This window comes from Cygnus olor, chromosome 9 (genome assembly GCF_009769625.2).
Source record: "Cygnus olor isolate bCygOlo1 chromosome 9, bCygOlo1.pri.v2, whole genome shotgun sequence".
Lineage (NCBI taxonomy): Eukaryota > Metazoa > Chordata > Aves > Anseriformes > Anatidae > Cygnus > Cygnus olor.
This window is the reverse complement of record NC_049177.1, coordinates 2544480-2561778: the sequence shown is the minus strand read 5'-3', so window position 1 is coordinate 2561778 and position 17299 is coordinate 2544480. Positions and strand designations below refer to the sequence as shown.

At 36.0% G+C, this 17299-nt stretch overlaps 1 long non-coding RNA gene across 4 annotated transcripts in view; it reads right to left on the bottom strand.

Annotated features, from left to right (window-relative positions):
* Positions 1–17299, bottom strand: part of LOC121074632 — a 47584-nt gene that overhangs the window by 28141 nt on the left and 2144 nt on the right. For 2 of the 4 annotated variants that reach the window (XR_005822449.1, XR_005822451.1), the window contains exons 1-2: positions 8143–8587; positions 7065–7199 (exon numbers count right to left, since the gene is read on the bottom strand). This is a non-coding gene — a long non-coding RNA (uncharacterized LOC121074632). Of the gene's footprint in view, positions 1–2385; positions 7200–8142; positions 8588–16978; positions 17138–17299 lie in introns of those variants that run through there. The other 2 variants (XR_005822448.1, XR_005822450.1) reach the window with 2 other exon arrangements.

The following is a 17299-nucleotide window of genomic DNA, read 5'->3' as shown; positions in this document are numbered from 1 at the left end:
AGTAAGCAGTCTTTAAGAAGATCTATGAAGACAGGAAATGGTAATGACAAAGAATTTATTCAGTATGTTTTAGGGAAAAAATGCATTTCATAAATTACTCATTACTTGTTGTAGAATATTCATAAGAATATTGCTTTCTTCTACCATTAATGTTGAGGAATCTGTTAAGAACTTAATTAAAAATAATTTCCTTTAGCACTAGAAAGATATATTTGTATAAAGATTGGAGTATTTTAGAAACTTCTGAAGTTTCCAGAATTTATCAACTACCATGAACACATTTGGAATCGGTGAAAGGGCAGTCTAAGAGGTAGCAGAGCCAAGCAGGCTCATCAAACGGACTGCCAGTGTACAGAGGAAGTGATGAATGGTATCAAGGGCAGAAGAAAGATTAAGGATTATTTTGTCTGGAATAGTCTCTGATGCTTGGTACATCTCGAGCTATACTAAATCAGATTAAGATAGATTAAGATTAATGAGTGCCAAATTAACCATTTTCCAGGATATTCAGTAAGGAAAGGAAGCCCAAACAGCTATTAAATGCTTTCTTCAAGAGCTTGGATTTGATGAAGGAGATCAGAATGGTTCTTGAAGAGACATGTTTTTATTATTTTAATTGTGTCCTTTTTTCTATATCCAGCTTGATGTTTTAAAGAAAAGTGAATGCAGTCATCCTGTCCTTTTCTTTGAAGTCATAAATAGTGTGAATAATACAAATGATTGATTCAGTTCTAGTGACCATTACTTAAAACATTCTCCATTTCCTAGATTTGCACCTGAGTAAATCAGCATAACCAATAATTTCTGGTGTGTATAAATGACAAAATATGGATTGGGAAGCCTTTTCTAACGTTTGTATCTGACATCCCATTTCCGTTTGTCTGACAAATCTTCCTGGTTGGGATTATCCACTTGTGCAGATGGTTCTGGGTTCTGTTCCTGAGTGAATCAGTTAACCTCTCTGTCTTTTTCTCTTTCCATCCATAAAATTAGCATATTAATGCTAATTTATTGCAGACTGTAGTTAGGCTCAATTAATGTCTGTAATGATCTCTGAGATTGTTGGATAAAACATGCTGTAAAAGTGTATTATTATTGTTAACAGAGCCTTTTATACAACTGCACTCTAAAAAAGCACTACCATTGCTCGCTAGCTTTAGTCCTAGAATTTCATTGGAATTCCTTGGGATACAACTTGACCTCAGTTCAAGCTGAACTAGTTTAGACTTCAGAGATCTGCAATTTGTAGAACATCCTTCTTAAAATGAGTTACCTCTCTAGCTGGGACTATAAAGAGGCCTTAACCATAGCAATGATAGCAGTACAAGAGAGTGGTAGTAGGCAAATCTCAAGCTATACCATGGCAGGAAAAGATCAGTAGCCTGGAATTCATTGTTAATGCTCTTGGGTTTTGGTTACATGTACTAGGTTAATAATTGGAAGACTGATATAAGAAATCCCCTCTAATTTGTCAGGACCAGATGAAAAAGGAAGGCATAAGCTTTAGAGGTGGACTGGTTGGGAGAAACAGATTGAGCAGATATACTGGCCACAGTGAGCAGCCCTTACTTTGCAGCATAATCGATAGGTGAGCCTGAGGAAGTAAGCTTGAAATGGATTTTTTTTGTTGTAGTTGTTGCTACGTATGTTGTTACTGCTTGGAGCTGTGACACAGTCATCCGTCACATGGGATGTGAGATTTCTCTGTTCTATTAGGTGACATTTGATTTTATCGAATGCAAAACAGTTTTCTTGTAACTTCCAAAACATTATTTTTTTCTGCTGACATACTTCAGCATCCTATCCCTATGTGTTCTGGCACTTGTATTGTTCAAAATTAATTTCTTAATGTTTATAATAATGATAAATGTGTGCTACTATCATCCCCTCTGTTCTCCAAAACATCTGAATAGTCCCCGTTCAAACTTTAGGGAGGAACAAAGAATCAATTGTCATTGCAAGCAACCATGTCCACAAAACTGATCCTGCTTAAAATCATGTGTTTTGGAAGTAACTTTATTCAGGAATTTATAACAGGAAATTTTCTTCTAAGATGTAAAATGGCCAGACTTTCTTTTGCAAAGAATAGATTCCATGTTGACTGTTCTGAGAAACTTCATTTTTTTCAACCTAATTATTATTGTCATTCTTGCCTACTGTCTAGTACACATTAAGAATGACTTAGCTAAAATGTTTGCATCTCTATCCAGAATTTTGTGTGACAGGGGAAAAAGAGCCTCTTTCCATATTGAATCTTTGCATTTGCTGCTCTCTAAAAGAAAAGTTTTCCCCTTAAAATCAGAAGAGAAGAAATAGGTGATGTGAGCACCCATTGTGTGCATCAACACAAGAGAAGCACAGGAAAAGTCTAAGTAGGGTTGTCAGGTGATTTGCACCATTTAAAACGGAGAAAAAAAGATATGGACAGAGTAAAAAAAAAATCTTCAATATCTAAGTTCATTAATCAGGTAAATTAGTCAGGAGTGATACAAGTCAGAAATTTGAAACCTTTGGCATAGTGTCTGGCAGCAGTTCAGAAAGCAAACAGGGTCTTAGGAGGCATAATTAGAGGGAGACACCATGCTCATCAATAGAGGTAATTAAAGCTCTATTCAGAGAAAAAGTAAGACAAAGCCACTTGTTATTGCTAACCATTTTGAGTGTCATGTTACACAGAGAATACAAAAATACAACCTGTAAAGTCATCACTTCAGATTCTTCAGATAGATTTAGGTTTTAAAGAAATGCCTTTTATCACTTGTTTACAGTGAATCCTGGGTGTTTTAATCCTTAAAGATTATTCTATAGTTTATAGAGTACTAGACTGTAAGTGGCTGTTAGAAGTGCTTCACAAAAAAGCATAGACAGCACCTCCATATATCTTAATATGTGACTGGTCTGTGATTCTTCAGTTTAGGTAAGTCCACACTTTTTCCTAATTCATACAGATTCAGAACACATTGATACAATGCAGTATATCAGAATATAGTACTCAGATATCTGCTATTTTTGTAGAATCTCAATATTTATTTATTTTTTTAAAAAAACAATTGCATTCCTATGCTGCTCCTCATTTAATTCAGCAGTGCTGAAAAACATCGCCATCTAAACAGGGATACCAGGAGTTTGAACTCTCTTCTGCCCAGATCACTTAAGCATTATTTTTCATGGCCTGTTTATGTGTGTATGGCAATCAAAAATTGAAGTCTGTAAAGCATGTATTGGAATAACTGCAAACAACTGGTTTTTGTCCAAGCAAATAAGGGAAGAATTTGTCCAGCCATATAGAGACACAGAAGGAACTGTGGTAAAGTCTGGGAAAACTGTCAGCACACAAATGATTTAATCTGTATTAGTCTTGGGGCAAATTTTGCTACGTGCTTACACAAATTGCTTGCCTGTGGCTCTAGAAAGGCAGATTTCAGGTTCCGTAATCTGAACTTCAAACTTACTATTCATCAATAGGGTTTTTTTCTTTTTTTTTTTTTTTCTTTTTGTTTCTTTCTTTTCTTTTTTTTTCAGTAACATTAGTGGAATGAAGAGACAAATGTAATTAATGCAGCTAAATTAAGAGGCTGAAAGAGTTATTCCAAGAGCAGGTTTGTTGAAAGACTGTAGACAGTACTGGTATGCACTTTCGAAAACCCCCACCCTGCATTCCCAGCTGTGCTTCATGTCCCCTTGTCACTGCTTTGCAGGGATGGTATCACAGAGCAGTGACTACAGTTTCTTGAGACTGGGATTGATTCTATCCTTTGTTTTGCATTGCTCATTTATTTGACAAACAGTTTAAATTAAAAAAAACACTAAGTACTGAAATGGGAATGAACCCACCTGTACATAGGTCTATTCATTCATTATATTGAGCATAACTCTCACATCCAGGGTGTCCTCTATAGCTAGAGGGACAATTTATTCTTTTGGTCCAGCACGGGTCCATGTTGAATAAAAACAGAAGTGAGACAATCCATATAAAACTGAATGGATATATTTTTTTCCCCTGCTAGTCTTCTTCCAACCTTATCTCTCTAAGGTTGGTCCTTGGCATAGTTCCCAGTCTACCAGACTGCACTCACGTATTTCCTTCTTAAGATAACGCAGTGTGGCAATACTTTCAGACAAAAATCAGTACTGTTCAGGGACTTTTGCTCCTGCTACCCGAATGATCTATACAGAGGATTAGGACCCTTCTCTGAAAACTGGTATACCACAAAGTGGAGGTTGTAATACAAAGTGACATTGGGACTCTTCATTCCTCACCAATTTAGATAAACTATCATGTGCAAGGGGAGATTAAATGTTGTTGCTCTAGAGTGGTGATAAATAGAGGAAGAGGAAGCATGTTTACAAGTAGGAAGCTTTAAAGTGGAAAACGTTCACAGCGCAAACAGCCTGTAGGATCCAGTGAGGATACTTGAAATAGCCTCACTCTAAGCTGATTGAATAAAGAACTGACACAATCTCATGGCATGGGCTGACATATTCCTGACCCAGCAAAGGCAGGGAATTCTGAAGTCAAGAATCAGGAAAGCCAGTGCCTAGTCTTGGGTCTGTAACAGTTTTGGCACAAATAAGGCTGGAGCTTAAATCCAAGCTTCTGCCTGAGAAATATATCTCTACCTTGAGAATATATCTCTACCTTGAACATCAGGCCTACTGTGTGCAACCTATAAGCAATTTTTTGGGGATTTATTTATGAAGTGACGAAGGGCCTAGAATCTGATTTCTGAACTAAAATTATGTAGAATCTGAAGTAAAATTCTTGCAAATTTAAGCCTGGAATATTATAAGCCTGGAGCACTGAAAATGGCCCATTGAAATAAGAGGTATGCATAAAGATTTGGACAAGGTCACTCCCCTGTTCACTGTGAGATTCCTCTGCTGTGTTCGCTGCTGGCAGGCTTTTGCTATTCCCTAAATCACACAACACAAATGACTTGTATCCTTAGCAGAAAATTACTTTTCTGGGAGAATAAGAACACTGACGCCTAGAATGAAGGAACAGATATATTTATTGAGATGCTGCTCTAATCTGTCTTTTGCTGAAAACCATTATCTTTAAGCAAACCTACCACTTAGTTCCCAAATTGTAATGAAATATTCGTAAACCTAACAGACTGCTAAATAAGATCCAAAACTTCACTTCATGAAATTTATAGGAGCTCTGCCATGGTTTTAAACAGGGTGTCAGGCCCAATAGTCTTATTTGACTAAGAGATGAACGTTTAAAAAAACTCAAAATGTTTCCATACTTAACAATCTTTTTAATTTTAAGCCAACATACACTGGCATGCTCAGCTGACAGACAGCTTAATTTAAAAAGCTCAAACCAAAAAATCCAAATAAAGGATTACTTAAATCCTAACTTATTTTGTAATCATGTATAGGAATAGCAGTTGTTTTTGTTGGTCTAGTCTCCCTTTCTGCTGGCTGGGTTCCCTTTCTGTGTGACAGATGTGCTATTTATGGAAGGGGATTCTGAATATTTTAAAGCACTGACTGTTAGGATCATCTCCTTCCCAGACTGTAAAAAGAGAGAGAATAAAATGCCAAATAATTTTCCAAAGAAAAATCTCTGAATACATATCTATATTAATCATTAAAAAAAGAAAGAAGAGGAAACAAACAAGATCGTCTATTTTTATAAGAAGCTAATTCAAATCCAATATGTACGTATCACAACAATCTTTTGTTGTTGCTGTGGTTTTCTTATTTAATCCAATACTTAACAATAGTTTTCACTGTTAAAAAAAAAAACAGACATTTTTTTAGGAAAAAAAAATCATAGGGCACACAGATTCATAAGTAAGAATATGAGAATATGTGCCTGAAAATTTGGCGACTTGCTTTTTCTCAGCTGTATTGGCAGGTCTGATGAAAGATAGTGCCTCTCTGTATGAAATCTGGCCTCACAAGTATCTGTCTATTTCAGCAGCTGGTCAGAAAGCATTTATATTCACTTATACATACAGCAAACAACATTTGCCTAAAGAAACCTTTTTTTGTGAAATATTTTCACAGTTAACTTTAATGTTTGCAGTTCTGGTCAGTGTTGCATATTTGCTTGGGGTATTTGGGGTAGAGGGAAGGAAGCTATGAGAAGTCACTGGAAGTGGGGTGGGGCACTTTGCTCTATAGATGGGTCTTACGGTTTGTTTTACCTCAAATGATGGTTTAGCCTTCTGGGAAAATAATTCAGGTCATAGTAAATTGTGGCATGGTACTTTCATTCTCCCTTTGGAGACATAGTGACAAGGAAAATAAAAACAGCTTTGTTTATTAGGCATTTAAAAAAATCCAATAAGCAGTTTTATTTTTTTCTCTGCATTTTTTTCATTATATACTTGAAATGTTTCATTGTATTTTGAAATTTTCCAAAAAATAAGCCTTTTTAACACTTCTACTTATCTGCAAAAATCTAATTCCCACAATTACACTCATGCAATCTCTGCAGAGGGTGATACCAATTTAACATATTCAGCAGAACAATGTGCATGTGGCATTAATCTCAGAAGGTAAAAGAAAGATGTTAAGTAGATGATGCAGATTTTATTATTATTATTTCAGCTATGGTTTAATATTTCAAAATCTTTTTTTTTTTTAAGAAAAAAAAAGACGAGAGCACTTTAGTAGCTGCATTGACCTCCATGATGTCAGAATGTCATTGTGCAACCGTAGCTAAGAAAAGCCTCTGAGAAGGGAAAAAAAAAAAAAAAAAAAAAAAAAAAAAAAAAAAACAAAGGAGCTTTGCATCTCCCAATAACATGAGATGTGCATATACTGTATGTAGCATTTTGGAATTCATACTGTGGTAGTGAGCTGTTGCTTTCAGTTTGGTTAGACAATCATTGTTTCGTTTTCCTTGCTTTGACAGTGAGTATGCTTGTATGCTGCTTAAGTCTTCTTAGTGCTATCTAGGTCAGTATACTTAGGGTAGCTTTTATGTTTTGTAAATCTGACAGATACCGTGCCTGAAGGAGATCACCACCAATTTTTTTTTTTTATATATCTGAGGATAGAGGAATATTTTATAATTAATCAGAACTGTATAGCACAGCACCTACCGTTTCTGCATTGCAGATATATTAGCTCTAACACTGCTTGTGGTTAACAGGGTGTAGCGTAGACACAGACAGCTGATCATGCAGTCAGACCCTGTGCTTGTGTGGTTTGTCAATACTGCTCAGGATTTTGAGGGACTGTAAAAGAGAAAAAGCAGAAAGGAAAGAAAAAAAGAAATGATTTACTTATATGAGCATTAGATCTTTAATTATGATTTTTTTATTTAATTGTCTTCTTATTTTTTAATTCTAAAACTTAGAAATTAGAAAAGCACAGCAAATGCATCCAGGATTTAATTTGTGCGATACGAAATCTTTCTGCTTCAAGAGGATGTTACCATAGTCAATCCAGCCTTTCTCCAGTAAGCAAGATTGTTTTCTTTTCCTCGGCAGGCGGACTCAGCCATTGCACAGAAAGATTTTGATAAGAGTTTTAAATGTCTACTACTGTATCGTTGTAGAATTTGGAGTTTGCTAACAGTGTTAGTGACTGGAGCTCATCTTGCATCACCAGTTGATGACAATTTTCTTTGTTCCCTCCCACCCAGTTGAACCAAGACTCTGTAGCTGATACGCAATGTCACTTACAACATTAATCAGATACTGCATTTAAGGTGAGCTGTCCCTTGCCTCCTCCCTTACCAGAGCTGTGCTGCAGTATGTATCTTACTCCTGCAAGCCTAAAATGGCAGGCAGGATTAACGTTGCTTGTGCTGTGTGCATGCTGTGTATTGAATTCATTATACCGTGCCTAGTATCTCAAATGTGAGTATGCTAAATGGTCTGTGTGCCATATCATGCAGTAGTGAAGACTGGCTTGTGCTTCATTACAGGCTTAGATATTTGAGCATCACCTTAAGAATTCTTTTTCATTTGCAATGTGGTGAGCTGTTAGCTTGTCATCACATTCAAACTACATTATTAGCCTTGGAAAGGATAAAAAAAAAAAAAGAAAGAAAAAGAAGCAAACCGTGCTTCCAGATGGTGTCACCCTTTTTCTTCTTGCGTTTACTGTAGTTTAAATAATGTATATTGTATTGTTAATTAATGTGAATATCGAATTAAAGCACTTGAAACTTACATATTTATTATGCAGGTAGGAGGCACGTCGCATCTATTTTTAACTCTTACGCAGTCCACGTTGTGCAATGGGCTTTGGTTGTCGAGTTTATATTTTCAGCTGTGATATCAATAGGCTGATTTTCAGTAAATGTGACAAGTGGCCTTTGCAGTGGTCAGCTTCAAGCTTCGAACACTCTGAGGAGGAGGAAAAAAAAACAAACCCTTGTGTTGCAGTTTCGGAAAACCTTGGATGAGGACATTTTTTTCCCCACTCCTGCTTTCCCTATTGATAAACTCAGTTCTCCTGATCACGGTCTATTCAAGCTGCTTCCCATCTGATTTTTGACAACTGCTTCTAAAAAAATTATCAAGAAGACCAAGAATAGAATTTATCTCCATCGCTTTACATAAAAATGGCTGGGTGCATTGCCATGCTAACACTGCACTAAGTGATACACGCAGGTAGGTTGAGATTTGCATGTTTTACTGATTTCTTGGTCAGTGTTGCAAGTACATGAAATGGGCTTTAGAATGTAGCTTTCAGTAGTAGTAGCTTTAAAAAAAACAGTATTAAATTGATAATGAAAACTGCAGTGTTAAATTGTTGGCTTCACATACTGGCATGACAATTGTTTTTATCTGCTTTTAAAAAAATCTATTGTGAAAGTAGAACAATCATGCCTGTTAAAATAATCATATGTACTAAGGGCGTGGCAACGCTTCAGCAACAAAAGAATTTTTGAAAACCCTATTGATTCAATTATATTTTAAAGCTGACTATTGCCATTACTGAGCTTGCAGTTACAATGCAAAAATAAAAATTAAGGTAGATAAGAAAAATGAAAAATATTTAAATTGTCGTAAGCGGTTTTCTGTGTCTTGTGCGAAATCTTAAATAAAGATTAGTATGCTTCATACTTAGATTTTCAGTATTGGCTACAAACATACACCTGCAGTATTTCTTTTTATTTTAACGTAGAAGGACTTTAAAGAGAGAGATTGATATAGATGGCCCTGTCAGCTTAAACTGAGTATCAGCTCACTGAAGTGTGTTTTACTTCACACAAAAATAAGGTTATGAAATAAAAGCTTAACAGCCTTAGGTACAAAAACCTGAATCTGAGCATTAAGAATAAAAATAATTATGAGTACTGTACTACTTACACCAACTTTTGTAATATATTTGTTTCAGATTAATACTGGGCCAGAACCAGTTTCCTTGGCAACCAAATCCTTTTAAAAGGTGCAATAGTAGAGATGTAATATGAAGTTATTCTCTTTAATAGCAATACCACAGTGCAAATGGAAATTTTACAGTAAAGTTTCTGTTCAGTTCTAAATGAGAATCTCATCTCATTTTGTGTTTCCATGCGGCTGTCATTTATTAAATGATGCCATGTTTATAAAGCTGTACACAAGAAAAAACTTTTATTCCTGTTTTGCATTGGTTGTTTCCAGAAACGTACCCCAGTTTCTTTTTTTTTTTTAATTTAGCTTAGTCTTACATGTAGGTCAAGGTTTGTACTGCATGTATATAAAGTGATAGTTTCATTATCACAAGTATAAAAGTATCACTGAAACAGTAGCTGAGAAACGTAGAGAATCAGAAGTAAGTTTAAACCTTCTTTCACCTTTGCTGAATTCAGCCACAGTAATGCTAATAAACCTTTCTTTAAATAGTGAACCTATTCTGAAGTTCAACTGAAGAGCTGCTTAACCATACTGGAAAAGAACTTGTGTAGGATCTTAAGTAAGACTTTATAAAATAAGCTCACTTGCAGCCTACGGTGATATGCAGACCTCACAGATTTTGCAAAAATTAAGTACTATAATTCCTTATTTCTATTTTTAGCTGATATTTTTAACAATATCAGTAAATCAGAAATCTTATGTGTGCCGCAGTTAACAGATGTTACTGAATGTCTCCACTGTGCTTATAACGTGGTGTATCTCCTTGTGAATCCCCTTTGTACGTGACTTGAGAAATTCTCACTACTGCAATGAGACTTTTGCAGCAGGGTAGCCATTTTCCTTTCATGTCCTTGACTTTAAAATGACTAAGTGTATTTTGTTTGGATGAGGACCCAGCACTGAAAATTAATACAAAGGAGGTATTTAGATGTACAGCCAATTATATCAATAATAGCCTTGAGAGTTTCAGTACTATCAAACGAATTCTCGTTATTTCTAAATATACCACTTCAGTACACTCCAAACAAACACAGTATAACTGCTCAGGAATATGACTGTTGTCATTTGTCTTGATAGGCCAGTGCTTAATAATGATAATAAAAACCATCTGATTCATAATTATGAGATTAGCTTGACGTGGTGCAGTATTTCTGTGTTCCACCTAAAGAAACTGAGCTGAAAACATAATAAACAGCATCTCTCAAGTGACGTATTAAAGTTTGCATGTTTTTTTGTAATTTGATTTATCTCCAGTAGCTTCCTTCTGATGTTTTTTTTTTAGTCTGAAATGTTATATGGTGTGCGCCATTACATGTAGTTATCAAAATTGCATTTTGTTTATTTCGTGTGGTTATTTTTAAAGGATGTTGCTGAGCTAATGCTATGCAATCTATTTATTGCCATTGATATTTATTTTTAGAGGAGATGGGGCACTTTGAGTTAAACAGTTTTTATTATGGCTTTGTGTTCAAATATATCCACTCAAGGCATTTAAAGCAAGTGCAGCTCCGTTACATGAGCACGCTTCACTACAGTTGTTTTAAATCCATTTGCAAATATGCTCTTTATTAGGGGATGCAAGCCTCTTGTGATTAATATGACTGGACTCAAGTGCTTTCATGATTCTGGAAAAACTCATTGGCAGCCTGCGGACAGTAATTTCTTCTAGCAAAAGAAACTGATTTATTTACTAAGGAGGATTCCAGTAATTTGCAAGATGATTCCAGTTTGACTGTTCTATGTGGCTTGCTGTATATATTGTAATGGCAGTTAAATCCACCTAATGCAATTTCAGAACGTTATAGCCATAGGTGCCATATGAACTCTGGTGTAAACTCCATCCATGTTATTCTTTTTGGCTACAGGGGATAACTGGGGCACATAGAGACAGGTACAATTTTTCACACCTCGAGCACAGTCTGTCAGATGTTATTTGGGGGGGGGGGGGGGGGGGGGGGCTTGGGGTTCAGTACAGTTTTATCCTGGAAGCGTAATTGCTAATACTCAGCCCTCCTTTTTATAATCGAAATGTGTTTTATCCATGCTAATTCCATTCCTGCCTAATGGAAAATCTACACAAAACTTGAGTAAAAATGAAATCAAACTAAAAATCATTCATTTAAGCATTATCCTACTGCTTTTCAATGACACTTCTGATTCAGGTTACTTCTGGCTCTAAACTTCATTTTGATTTGAAGCTGCAGCAGTGTGAAACTGTGTTCATATCATATTTGTGAGACTATCACAGAGACTCTGGTAGTAATGGACAGGTAACAAGCCTTTGGGGGCATCTAGTGTCTCTGTTGTATTTTATCATGGGAATTGTGTTTTAAAAGGGCTTTTTTGTCTAGTATTACATTTGAATTCCAGTGTTGTCAAATTTCGAAATTCTTTAGCTTCGATAAGCTCCTTTACTTCTGGATTCCTGGATGTTTAAGATTCCCATTCACCATAATATTTGACAGTCATTTGTCAATGTAGATGTGCTTAGGACATTATTGGTGTTTGGGATAATGACTTAATGCAAATCTCCTTCATTCTGGTCTTTGTTACAGGCATATGTGTAAGCTATAGAATATTTACTAAAATCAAGATATACTAAAAATGTACTCAGACAAAAACAAAACAAAAGCTTATCTTTTTACATTTTAAAGCCAAAGTAATGGATCCTGTAGTTCCTGCATACTGCTGTTTATAAAAGTATAGTGGTATATTTGCAAATGGAAGATGTATCTATGATTAATTGCTGGAATAAAAAAAAGGCTATCAGCTCAGTCATAATTCCTGATCTGTAAGATTTTGCAGTTGCTGTATGAAACAATTTGATTCTGTTTAGGATCTCTGGAACAAAGCCATGTTCTGAATAATTTTTAAACTATTATATGAAAATGTTATTACGGTGTTTGATGTACAATAACATAAAATCAGGATGTTCAACAATGATGAGTCATTTGAGCAGAGAGATACAGGAAGTGTATTCCAGAGAACAAGAGTTGCCTAGAAAAGACTTGTGATGATATCTGTAATAAAAGAGGCCAAAAGAAAAGTGGCAGAATAGAAAGAGGAGAAAGAAAAAGCCCTCTGAAAGACTGCAAAAATGCAGGGAGGCTTTTAAGATAAAGAATAACTTGTAATTGATTTTGACAGTTTATTTGGAGTCAAGGGGTTTGACTAGTAAAGATGATTGTTTCTCCCCATACTATAATTGTTTTCTAAACTGGCAAACTGTGATAGCTAATCCTAAAAAACACTTGCTTTCCACTGACTTCAACTTGCGAAACTCAGGAACAGACTGACTGAGAAAGCTGTAAAGCCCCATTATTTGAGGTCTTATTAGGTAGAAGTGTTAGGAATGATTTGGATATAGTTGAGATGGGGGAAGGGAAGTAGAGCCAAGGATTGTTTTTAGTCTAATTTTTCCAGCGATCCCAATAAAATAAATGGTTTTAAACTTGAAACCATGCTTAGATTTCTGTTTAGGACATATGAAACAGCATCCAGTTTACAATACACAGGTTAAAATGCAATAAAACAATGCAGGCAGATGCAGTATTTCTAATAGTCTAGTTAGCAGTCCTGTTTTATTGCTGGTGTGTTGCAAGCACCCAGATGTGGATTTAGAGTCCCACAGCATTCCACTAAAAATTTAGATGAATTACACAACGTATTGGAAATTGGTACTTGACTAATAATTTAGTCATTACATTTGGATTTTCCCCTTTGCAGGCTGACACACAGTAGCCACAGAGTTCACAAAATTACTGAGATTATTTTGCAGAACATAGCTGTCAATACCACTTCTAAAAGGTGCTAACAGAAGAACAACCTGATTTTAGTCGGGTATGTTTATGGGGTGATCATAGCAAGCTGAAATCTCTTTAAAACTCACACAGAAAAACAGCTTAAGTATTGAATACTTTAAAACCATGTCGTTGCATGACTTCTTTTCAGTTGAAGATCTACCTTTTTAAGAATCATTTCAGAGATTGTTATTGCTATGGTACTGCATCGCTCTACTCAGTTATCTGTATTGTTGGATTCTTCCATCCTCCTGCTGCACTTGTGCTGCCATAGAAGTTAGTGAAATAAAATCAGACAGAAAAGATGTTTCTAACAGGTTGTTACAGCCTCCAATGATCTGTACAAACCAAACGTATTGGCAGGACAGGAAACCTCCTGAGCTTGCCAGAAAGTTAACTCTGGCAATGGATCTGAGCCACTAATGTTCATTACCAGTCTGTGCCATACGACAAAGGTAGAGGAACTCTCCTAGTGCCAACACCCATTTCTGATATAGTTGTAGGTGGGTCAGCTAGAAATGGCTAATCTCTACCCTTATATATGACTGTAATCAGGGGTAGTAAAAAAAGCTACCAAATTGTGAGGTACAAATAGCACTTTGTAAATTCAAGGATAAATAACCAGAATATTTCAAAATAGGAGTTTTGCATGACATTTTCAAATTGCAGCAGTTTACTTTCTACTTACTGTGAATATACAATAATCATCTTGGTTAAAATAAACATGTCTGGTAGTTGTGCTTTAGATTTGAGGTATGTAGGTATTGAATGAAATAATCCATGAAACCCTGATTAATTCATTAATTTTGAATGTGGTCTTTTGCATCACAGAGTATAATTTGCATTACAGCAAGGGAATTGTTTCATTGATTTCAGTGGCACTATTCGCATAAATTTCAGTGGGAAACAGTCTGTTGGATCATAGTCATTAATGCCGTGAAATCTTAAAGTAGAAATACATAATTAAGGGTACCAGGCAAAATGTAAGATAAGGAACTGAATTTAAAAAAAAAAAAAAAAAAAAAGCAAAACCCTCTGGAATTCCTATAATATCTTAAAATGTTTCTGTAGTTAAGTTTACTTTTAATACACAATGTTGTATGACAGAAAATGGTAACGGATAATCAGAGACGATATGATGAAATTGGAAGTTTAATAAAATATTAAAATTAGATAAATTCAAGTTACCTGGACTTGCAGAAGCAATATACTGGAAAATCAAAGTTATACCTATTTTAAGTAAATTACCATAGAATTCTTGCTTGGTATATTTTAGGTAGAATACTGGGCCATAACCTGTTTCCTTGGCAACCACATAGGAATAAAAGGTACATAAGCAAAGCTGCAGATGTGTGCCAGTGAATGCTTATTAAGCAGCCCAATGCATTTACATACCATGTGATCATAATAATGCATGCATTTTCAAAATCACCATATAAAAAGATTTCTGTGCGTGGCGCAATGTGCATTCTTAATACTCAAAGGTTTTAACCTAAAAAACTCATGTTTTCAGTGGAAATCTCTTGTGATTTTAAATTGAGCTTTAAATGGGACTTGAAATTGACATACTGGGTTTGGTCTGCAAATCGAAACCTTTCTCTGAGATTCTGAATACTTAATAGAACTCCTTTATGACAACAGAACATGAAAATGAAGGTTTCTGTTGCCTTTCAGAAATGCTCAGCCATTGTAAATTTGAGTCTTGCACCAGCATTTGGATGCAAGTATGATTATTCTGTTTAACACGATGACAAACTAAAGCCACTTAAACAACAACACAAAACCTAGTGTTGTTGTAGCACTCTCATTCTATCCAACATATCCAGGCAAAGAGATGTGAACATGTTGCCTTCTAACAGTCACAACAGAAAGAGAAGAGGGGAAAAGAGAAAAATCTGTAGAAGTCAGAAAGGCAATTGTTCATGGGCTTTCAGAATAAGATTTGGACGTAGCATTTAGGCAGTACTCATATTCTGTGCGAGTGTTTGTATCGTACTGTTTTGTTTTATATTCCCGGATTTAAAAAGTTCAGATACGTAAGATCCGTTTTGACAAATTTGTTTACTGACTTCAGCAAGTTTATGTACACAGTATTTTGGCCCTTCTTCTCAAAGTATTCATTTGCATATAAAATGAAAACTGTACAACCCTTTGGCTTAATTGTTACCCCCAAGATGACATGTCTGAGAAGTCCAAAATGCTAATAAGTAAAAAGACAGTACAAATGTGGATCTGCAAATTCAGAGCTCAAATTAAGTTGTTGTAATCAATAGCCTAAATAAAACCCTCTTCAAATCAATTAAAACATTCCCATTCAATTTTTTGTAGTATGCATTACGAGAGGTGTCTTCATACGTAACACAGCACTGAGATTTAGCACATAAAGATTATCCTGAAAATGTTAAACATTTCTGTAACACTCAATGGTCAAGTAAACCAGAATCCAGTATAATTCCAGATAGTTTGAACACTATCACATGAATCTTTTCACGGTCTTGAACCATAAACCGTGTTGTTATACAGCATCAAGCACTACAATACTATCAAGCCTTTCGAGTCAGTAAGAGTTCAGGGAATTATTAGGGAGATGCAAGTTGACTGATTGTTGTTGTTTTTTCTTGATGTTCCCCATCTGAACTGAGCTCACTGTCAGGCTACGATTTGTACCTGAGGTAATTCACATTAGTGGCTGAGCATGCAGCACAAACCAGAGCTAGAGCCATCAAGATTTTCTTCTCACTGCCACAGTCCTCCCCAATAGCTTGCACAGAGGCCCTGCTCTAGCTTTTAGGTTGGAAGCATACAGCAGGACAGAAGAGGAGGAGTAAGGCTTGGGTCAGCATAGAATGGAGTCTAACAATATTTAAGAACATACAGCCAAAGTTACTCTCTGTGTCAAGCCAGTTGCCAAAATTAATTGCCACACTTACACAATGATTCAGAGTAATAGCTATCACTTATGCATTGCTTTTGGCATGCTAAATTTTAGCAGTATAAATGCCATAAAAATAAATAAATAAATAAATAAGGAACATTGGCAATCAGTGGTGGCTAGTTAACAGCTTTAAGACCTATTCTAGTTTCAAAACTGGCTATCGAGCAGGCCACCAAAGCAGGGGTGTTGCCAGGGGAAGGGATGTAGCGCTGTTTTCAGCCTAGCAGGATTTGCTGCATCAGCTGTATGTAGTGAAGGGCAACAATGGCTCTATCTGCCTGGTCCCCAGCACACCTGACCGAGAATAATAGTGGCCCCCCGAGCACACAATTTGCCTGCTGCTCTTATATATGTTGATTCAGATATTCAAAGGCTGTTTCCTCTGAAAATTTGAAAATAAGAGGCTGGTTGCACTACTTTTTGTTTTTCTGATAACCGAATGGGCAACAGAGTACAACATAGTAATTGTCCAAAATGAACAGAACTTAAAGGTTTAATTTGCTAATTTTGTTGACAACAGTCAACAATAAAAAAATGGAAAACACTGTCTGTAAACATAGCTTCATGATTGCAATTGATCTATGCTTGCTAAGGACTGTGTTCTGTCCCAGAAGTGTGGGAGGCTAGAAAGTAGCTTGTCAGCAGCATAGAAAAAAAAATGAAGACTTAAATGGAAATAATGTTGAGATTGTTCAGAGATAGCAAGATGTAAAGTCAGCTGATTCTTAGTAGCAATAGAGCATAAAAGCTTTTCTATTTTGTGCTAAAGAAGAATTTGGATTTATGTCAGGTATTGCATTTGCTTCATTTTCTTCTTTAGACTGGTAGAGAGACAATCTTAGTTATACCTTCAAAATTGTTTGTATGCATTTAGTGTTAATGGGACTTAGATTACACCATAACTAAAATGAATATTGAAGCCAATATACCTTAGGGAAAGACTTGTTCTTTCTTTGGTGCATATGCACAGCTTGAGAATCAAATGAGTTCTGCCAGGCTTATCCCTGTCCTGGTCAGACTTTGAGCAGCAGGCAGATGCCACAGGCCTCCAAAAATGGGCTCCTTCCCCTGTCTAACTCCACTCAAAGCTGTGGAAGAGGATAAGGGTTATGCAAAGCCACTCTTTCCCTTGCTCATGTAACAGAAAGTGGAGTGGAGCCACTTTGGGCTCCCTGAGTGAAGTGTTGGGCTGCCTGATGGGCGAAGAGCTTTGTTTTCCTTCTCAGCAGCATCACTACTCGCCTTGGCCT